The sequence below is a fragment of the Heteronotia binoei genome, chromosome 9 (assembly GCF_032191835.1).
Source record: "Heteronotia binoei isolate CCM8104 ecotype False Entrance Well chromosome 9, APGP_CSIRO_Hbin_v1, whole genome shotgun sequence".
Classification (NCBI taxonomy): domain Eukaryota; kingdom Metazoa; phylum Chordata; class Lepidosauria; order Squamata; family Gekkonidae; genus Heteronotia; species Heteronotia binoei.
Genome location: NC_083231.1, coordinates 42,197,776 through 42,203,915, shown reverse-complemented (window position 1 = coordinate 42,203,915; position 6,140 = coordinate 42,197,776). Strand labels below are relative to the sequence as shown.

At 41.9% G+C, this 6,140-nt stretch overlaps 1 protein-coding gene across 2 annotated transcripts in view; it reads left to right on the top strand.

Annotated features, from left to right (window-relative positions):
- Nucleotides 1-1,316: 1,316 nt before the first annotated feature.
- The window catches only part of WDR17 (WD repeat domain 17), a 99,904-nt gene continuing 95,080 nt past the window's right edge, over nt 1,317-6,140 (top strand). The window contains exon 1 of one of the 2 annotated variants that reach the window (XM_060246512.1): nt 1,317-1,415. The gene's annotated coding sequence lies outside the window, so the exon portion shown is untranslated. Of the gene's footprint in view, nt 1,463-6,140 lie in introns of both variants that reach the window. The other variant, XM_060246511.1, reaches the window with a different exon arrangement.

The window sequence follows — 6,140 nt, the reverse complement described above, 5'->3', positions numbered from 1 at the left end:
AGTGCTCAGATGTGAAGCTGCCCACTTGCATTCTGACAATACAACTGTACAGTATACACCCTCTGAATGGAGCCTTAGGCATATATTTATCATTAACAATACACTAGATCCATAAAATACACAACTATGTATGTGTATTTTAGTTGCAAAACACAGGTATCTATGATTTCTGAAATATACTACTGCCTACTCTGTGTACTATGCAAAGCAGATTTATATACACAACAGAAATATGTTGAGTATGTAAATCTGCCCCATGAAATTACACTCCTGTGCATCTGATTAAGTGAGCTCCAACTTACTAAAACCTATTTTGAAAGAGATCAAGATAGGTAGCTGACTGTGTTAGCCTGCAAAAGTAGAAAAGCATTAGTCCAGTAGCACCTTAAAAACTAAAATTTGTGGCAGAGCATTGGCTTTCTTTTGTAAATTAACAGTTTATTGGTTTTAAATCATGAAACAGTACAATTATAAATAAAACATGAATAGGTTGATATTGTCTAGATTTCTGCCATATATACACACACACATATACATATACATACACACATTTATATATATATACATCTAACATGTACTTCAAAGGAAAGTATTATAATATAATTATAATAGAAATAAACAGTGCTAACATTCTACCATAGGTATAAATCATTAACAATTTTAGGGATTTCTTGTGGGTATTGGTTTTCTTGAGTCCTTGCAGTGAGCAGTCAGCGAGTGAATTATGAAAGCTCAGACCCTGTCACAGATTTGGTTAGTCTTTAAGGTGCTACTGGACTCTTGCTCTTTATTTTGGAATAAATATTGCTGGTCTTTACAATACCGCAACATTTCATTGGCAACGCTAGTCGGATTAGAAAGAAGAGCTGAGTTCGAGTCCAGTAGCACCTTAGAGACCATTTAAGATTTTTGAGCCAAGGGACGCTTATTTTAGTACTGACTGAGTATTGTTAACTTTCATTTATTTGTTCCACGTGGCTTTCCTTCACGCATAAAGTCCGAGGCAATTGACTCTGGTGTTTCCCCCTTCCACCCGAAAAGGAACATTCCTGCCACGCCAACATTAATGGCTGCAGTGCCTAAGCAGAGCCGACTCTCCATTTAGCGCCTTCTATAGTCTTCTCAGCTTCGCTGGCGCCTCGCCCTCAGTCCGTCGCCTTGGTAACCCATCCTTCCTGGACCCCCTCCCCTCGATGTCTTCCGGAGTGACATCACCAGCGCCGGGCTTTCCTCTCCCCCCTCCCTCTTGAGCGACTGGCGAGGAGGACGAAGCTGCGAGGCGGAGGCGGGCCCAGGTGGTTGCCAGGGAGATGGGTTAGGTCTCAGCGGCAGCTGTTCCTCCTTTGCCTCACTTGAAGCCCGCCAGCGTGCTTGGGGAGTCCGGTGGGTGAGCGTCAGCGTCTCATTACGGGCAGGTAGGGAGCAGCTTGGGAGAAGCAAGCAGACCTTACCGAAGCTGGGGGTAAGCTTGCGCCTAAAGGGGTTGTGGGAAGAGGCGAAGTAGCCCCTTCTCTAAAAGCAACTGCAGCGTCTCAGTCAGAGGCAGGATTCACGTGGAAGGCGAGAGGAGGGCAAAGCGTCTTTGCGCCTCCGGAAAGCAACGTGTTTTGAGGTGTCAGTGCTGTTTTTATCCGCCACCGAGTTTGGGTCTCCTAAAGCAGGCGGGTGAGAAAGGAGGGAGTTGTTGTCAGTCCCATCTCTGTTGTTGCACCTGCCACTTGTGGCTTTAGTCCTGCTTTTAACCTGGTCCTGGCCGCAAGTTACTCTCGCCCATCTTCGTGTTTATCAGTTGCTCTCAAACACTTCTGCTTAAGGAGACAGGATAAGGCAGGGTTTAAAGCAAGCTTTTAAAACAACAAAGCAGGTGTTTTAAATGCCATTTTGTACTTAATAACAAACTTCTAGATTTCAGGATAATGATTATGTGATTGATGGTTCTGTGTGTGTAAATAATATATAAAATATAAATATTAAATAATACACTTTATAAATAATGCACATTTGATACAAATAAATATTGAGCAGCAGAACAAAAGATTAAACTGTGGAGTGCTCTTTTAGGGGAGTCTCTCTTCATATAGTGTGATATACTTAGGGAAAGGATATTTCCTGTTATACACTGGCTTAAGGGAAAAGGAGTAGTCACTTGACTGTATTGCTTAAGAAAGGGGTGAGATAGCAATGCCATGCTCCACGCTGCAATCCTTTGCAATAATAGCTGAATGGAAGCACTGCTGAGTTTTAATACCAATCATACAATAAAATAAATACTCTAATAAATTGAATTACATTGAAGTCAGCCCAAGAAATAAATCATTTGTCAAATCAAAAGGCAGTCGATGGCAGAGTAAAACAGAGTAAAACACTTCACTCTCCCCCCCCCCCCTTGTGACGCTGGAAGTCACTGTGAAGAAGCATCTCTATGGAATTGGGTTGTATAAACCAAACACAAACAAATCAAGTTTTTCTCTGAAGTCACTGTGTTTTGACAAACTACAAAAGTCTTGCTAGTTAACAACATGGTAGTACCACAAACTATTATGTATTGGTCCCTTTAGGGAACACACTGCTGTGTTAATAAGGCTTTCTGTTCAGTGCCAATTGATTCAATGGGGGATTAATTTGACCAAGTAATATCAACATAATACCTACAAAGAGACCAGAAAAACAAATTCAGAAGTGAAACCACTACATTAAATTAGCTCTAAGGAAGTAATGACATGGAATTGATTTGTGACTAACAATCACAAAAAAAAATCCTCTGGAAAATCCTTGAAATGTACACTGTTATTGCCATGCTTGTGCTTAGTGGCATCTTGAGGGAGCACTCATCACACAGTTGTCCCCCTTTTTACCCACTCTCGTCATCTGCTGTGAACCGTCTTTTACACAGAATCTAAAAATTCTGTCCCTTTGAGTCCACAGGCTTTTCCTAGGTTTGGAATCTGCCTTGGCCAGAGGCATTCCAGGGGTGGTGGTGGTCCAGTCTACCCCTGGTGCAGCTTGAGGAAGGCCCTTTAAGGTCCTACTGCTCAGCTGAATATCTTTCATTTTTAAAATGCAGTTATGGCTGTAGCCATTATGGGTAGAGGAAGTCTAAGCATAGCAAAAAGCACCCCAGGATAGGATAGACTTCTCTTTCTCCAAGATTGAAGCAGCCAAGCCAGCACACAGATAGCTACTACAGTAATTGTCACCCTGCAGGTCATTTTCTCTAATTGTCTAGCATTTATCTCTTCCTTTCCTTGCACCCAGCACAGCCAGATGTTGCAAAGCAGTTATTTGGATGTTGCAGCAAGATGCAACAACCTTTCTCTCTCTCACTTTCCCTCTTTTCCACACAGTTCTCATTCATTTCTGCTTCCATCTAATTTTGCTGTGTCCCCTCCCCTTCTTTATTTTCACTTCTTGGTCTCAAGACTTTCTCATCTGTATCCTTCTTGGTGACAGAATGTATTGAACAGTAGTATAGTTGCAAACCTATAAAGAGAAGGCACTGAGTTTGCTGAGTACTGTATATTGCACTGGTTCTGCTGGACTTCCAACCCTCCCCCCCCTTGGACTATGATTCTGTGCTTGACATCAGCTGACATTGCCACAGTGGCACTGGGTTCTGCTGGACCCTCTGATTGCACTGGTACTGCTGGGTACTCAGTACATTCCACTGGTTCTTCTAGGCTTGCAAAAAGCCCACCACCACCACCTTCTGTCTCTACTGCAGAGATTATCTGGTTTGACTTTAGTCTTTTGGAAACATTGGAGAATGGGGACAACTTATTTGAGGGGGTAGCGTTTTTCATAGCTCCAGTCTTGTGGAGAGCCAGTTTGGTGTAGTGGTTAAGTGTGCGGACTCTTATCTGGGAGAACCGGGTTTGATTCCTCACTCCTCCACTTGCACCTGCTAGCATGGCCTTGGGTCAGCCATAGCTCTGGCAGAGGTTGTCCTTGAAAGGGCAGCTGCTATGAGAACCCTCTCCAGCCCCATCCACCTCACAGGGTGTCTGTTGTGGGGGAGGAAGGTAAAAGAGATTGTGAGCCGCTCTGAGACTCCTTCGGAGTGGAGGGCGGGATATAAATCCAAGATCTTCTTCTTCTTCTTCTTCTTCTTCTTCTTCTTCTTCTTCTTCTTCTTCTTCTCTTCTTCTTCTTCTTCTTCTTCTTCTTCTTCTTCTTCTTCTTCTTCTTCTTCTTCTTCTTCTTCTTCTCTTCTTCTTCTTCTTCTTCTTCTTCTTCTTCTTCTTCTTCTTCTTCTTCTTCTTCTTCTTCTTCTTCTTCTTCTTCTTCTTCTTCTTCTTCTTCTTCTTCTTCTTCTTCTTCTTCTTCTTCTTCTTCTTCTTCTTCTTCTTCTTCTTCTTCTTCTTCTCTTCTTCTTCTTCTTCTTCTTCTTCTTCTTCTTCTTCTTCTTCTTCTTCTTCTTCTTCTTCTTCTCTTCTTCTTCTTCTTCTTCTTCTTCTTCTTCTTCTCTTCTTCTTCTCTTCTTCTTCTTCTTCTTCTTCTTCTCTTCTTCTTCTTCTTCTTCTTCTTCTTCTTCTTCTTCTTCTTCTTCTTCTTCTTCTTCTCTTCTTCTTCTTCTTCTTCTTCTTCTTCTTCTTCTTCTTCTTCTTCTTCTTCTTCTTCTTCTTCTTCTTCTTCTTCTTCTTCTTCTCTTCTTCTTCTTCTTCTTCTTCTTCTTCTTCTTCTTCTTCTTCTTCTTCTTCTTCTTCTTCTTCTTCTTCTTCTTCTTCTTCTTCTTCTCTTCTTCTTCTTCTTCTTCTTCTTCTTCTTCTTCTTCTTCTTCTTCTTCTTCTTCTTCTTCTTCTTGTGAAGGTTGTGATCACTATTTTGTGATGCTTTGCCTAATGTTAGTAAAAGTTACTACAAAGGCAGACCCCCTGAATTATGACAACACTGTAGGTTTTTCAAGACAAGAGAGGTTAGGAGATGTTTTGCTATTGCCTTCTTCCATGTCAGCCCTGATTAGCTTCTGAGATCTGACAAAATCAGGCTATCTTGGGGCTATCCAGGTCAAGGCTAGGCTGAGAATAATATGACTGGGCAAAGTCACCCAGCAAGCTTCCATGGCATGAGTGGGGATTCAAAGCTGGATTTCCCAGATCCTAGTCCAACACTTCAAGCACTACACCACACAGGCGCTCATGATAGACAGCATGTTGGAATCTGCATCTTTTTTACTGGCATAGTTATATATATGAAAATAAGAAGAAATTTCATTTTCTGGCCATTGAAGCAAAGTTTGGGTCCAGTGGAACCTTTAAGACCACACTTTGTTCTGCTCCTTCAGAACAACATGGCTACCCACATGAATCTATTTTCTGGCCATTATTATTCTTCATTTTATTTCATGATTATTACTGAAAACAATTTTGTTGTGTAGAGGAGGGTCCCTAGCCTGGATAGCCCCACCTAGCTTGATCTCATCAGATCTGAAAAGCAAAGCAGGGCCAATGTGGAGGCAGGCAAAGTCAAACCACCTCTGAAAGTCTCTTGCCTTGAAAACCCTGCAGAGTCACCATAAGTCAGCTATGACTTGATGGCAAAAAAAAAAAAAAGAGGAGGGAGTTGCTTACAAAATTACCAGCCTGGACTCCAAATAGGCTAGGTATGCCACTGCTCCTGATCCCACTTTAACTTGGGCTCTGTCTGACCTTCTTCACCTCTAGGCCCTGCTCTCTCCTTGAGAACAGGCCCTGTTTCTCCTTGAGAAAACCACCCACAAGTAAGTTTTCCCCTGCAGCTTCCTTTCCTTGCAGGCTATCCTCCTGTCTCTCAGTAGGGTCCACCATCTTATCAGGTTCCAGCCCCAGTTATTTTTAAACTCAGCTGAGATGGTGGCATTGAACTCATGCTGAGATGGTGGCATTGCCCGGCTTTTGTAACCCTCTTCATCCACAATTATATAACAGTTATTAGCTGTTAAGAAGTAGTGTATTGTCTAGCAATCATTCAGTGTACCTTCTTGCTGTCTTCAAGGATTATAGCAGGTTTATGATTATGTATTTTTGACCTTCTATTGATTTGTCCTCAGTTGTGCTATGGACACAATGTCCATTCCCCGGTATTTTAATGATAAATTATAACAATTTATACTTTATCCCTTGCACAGTTTTTGTGTTGAGTTCTTTTGCCAGCATAGAAACAGG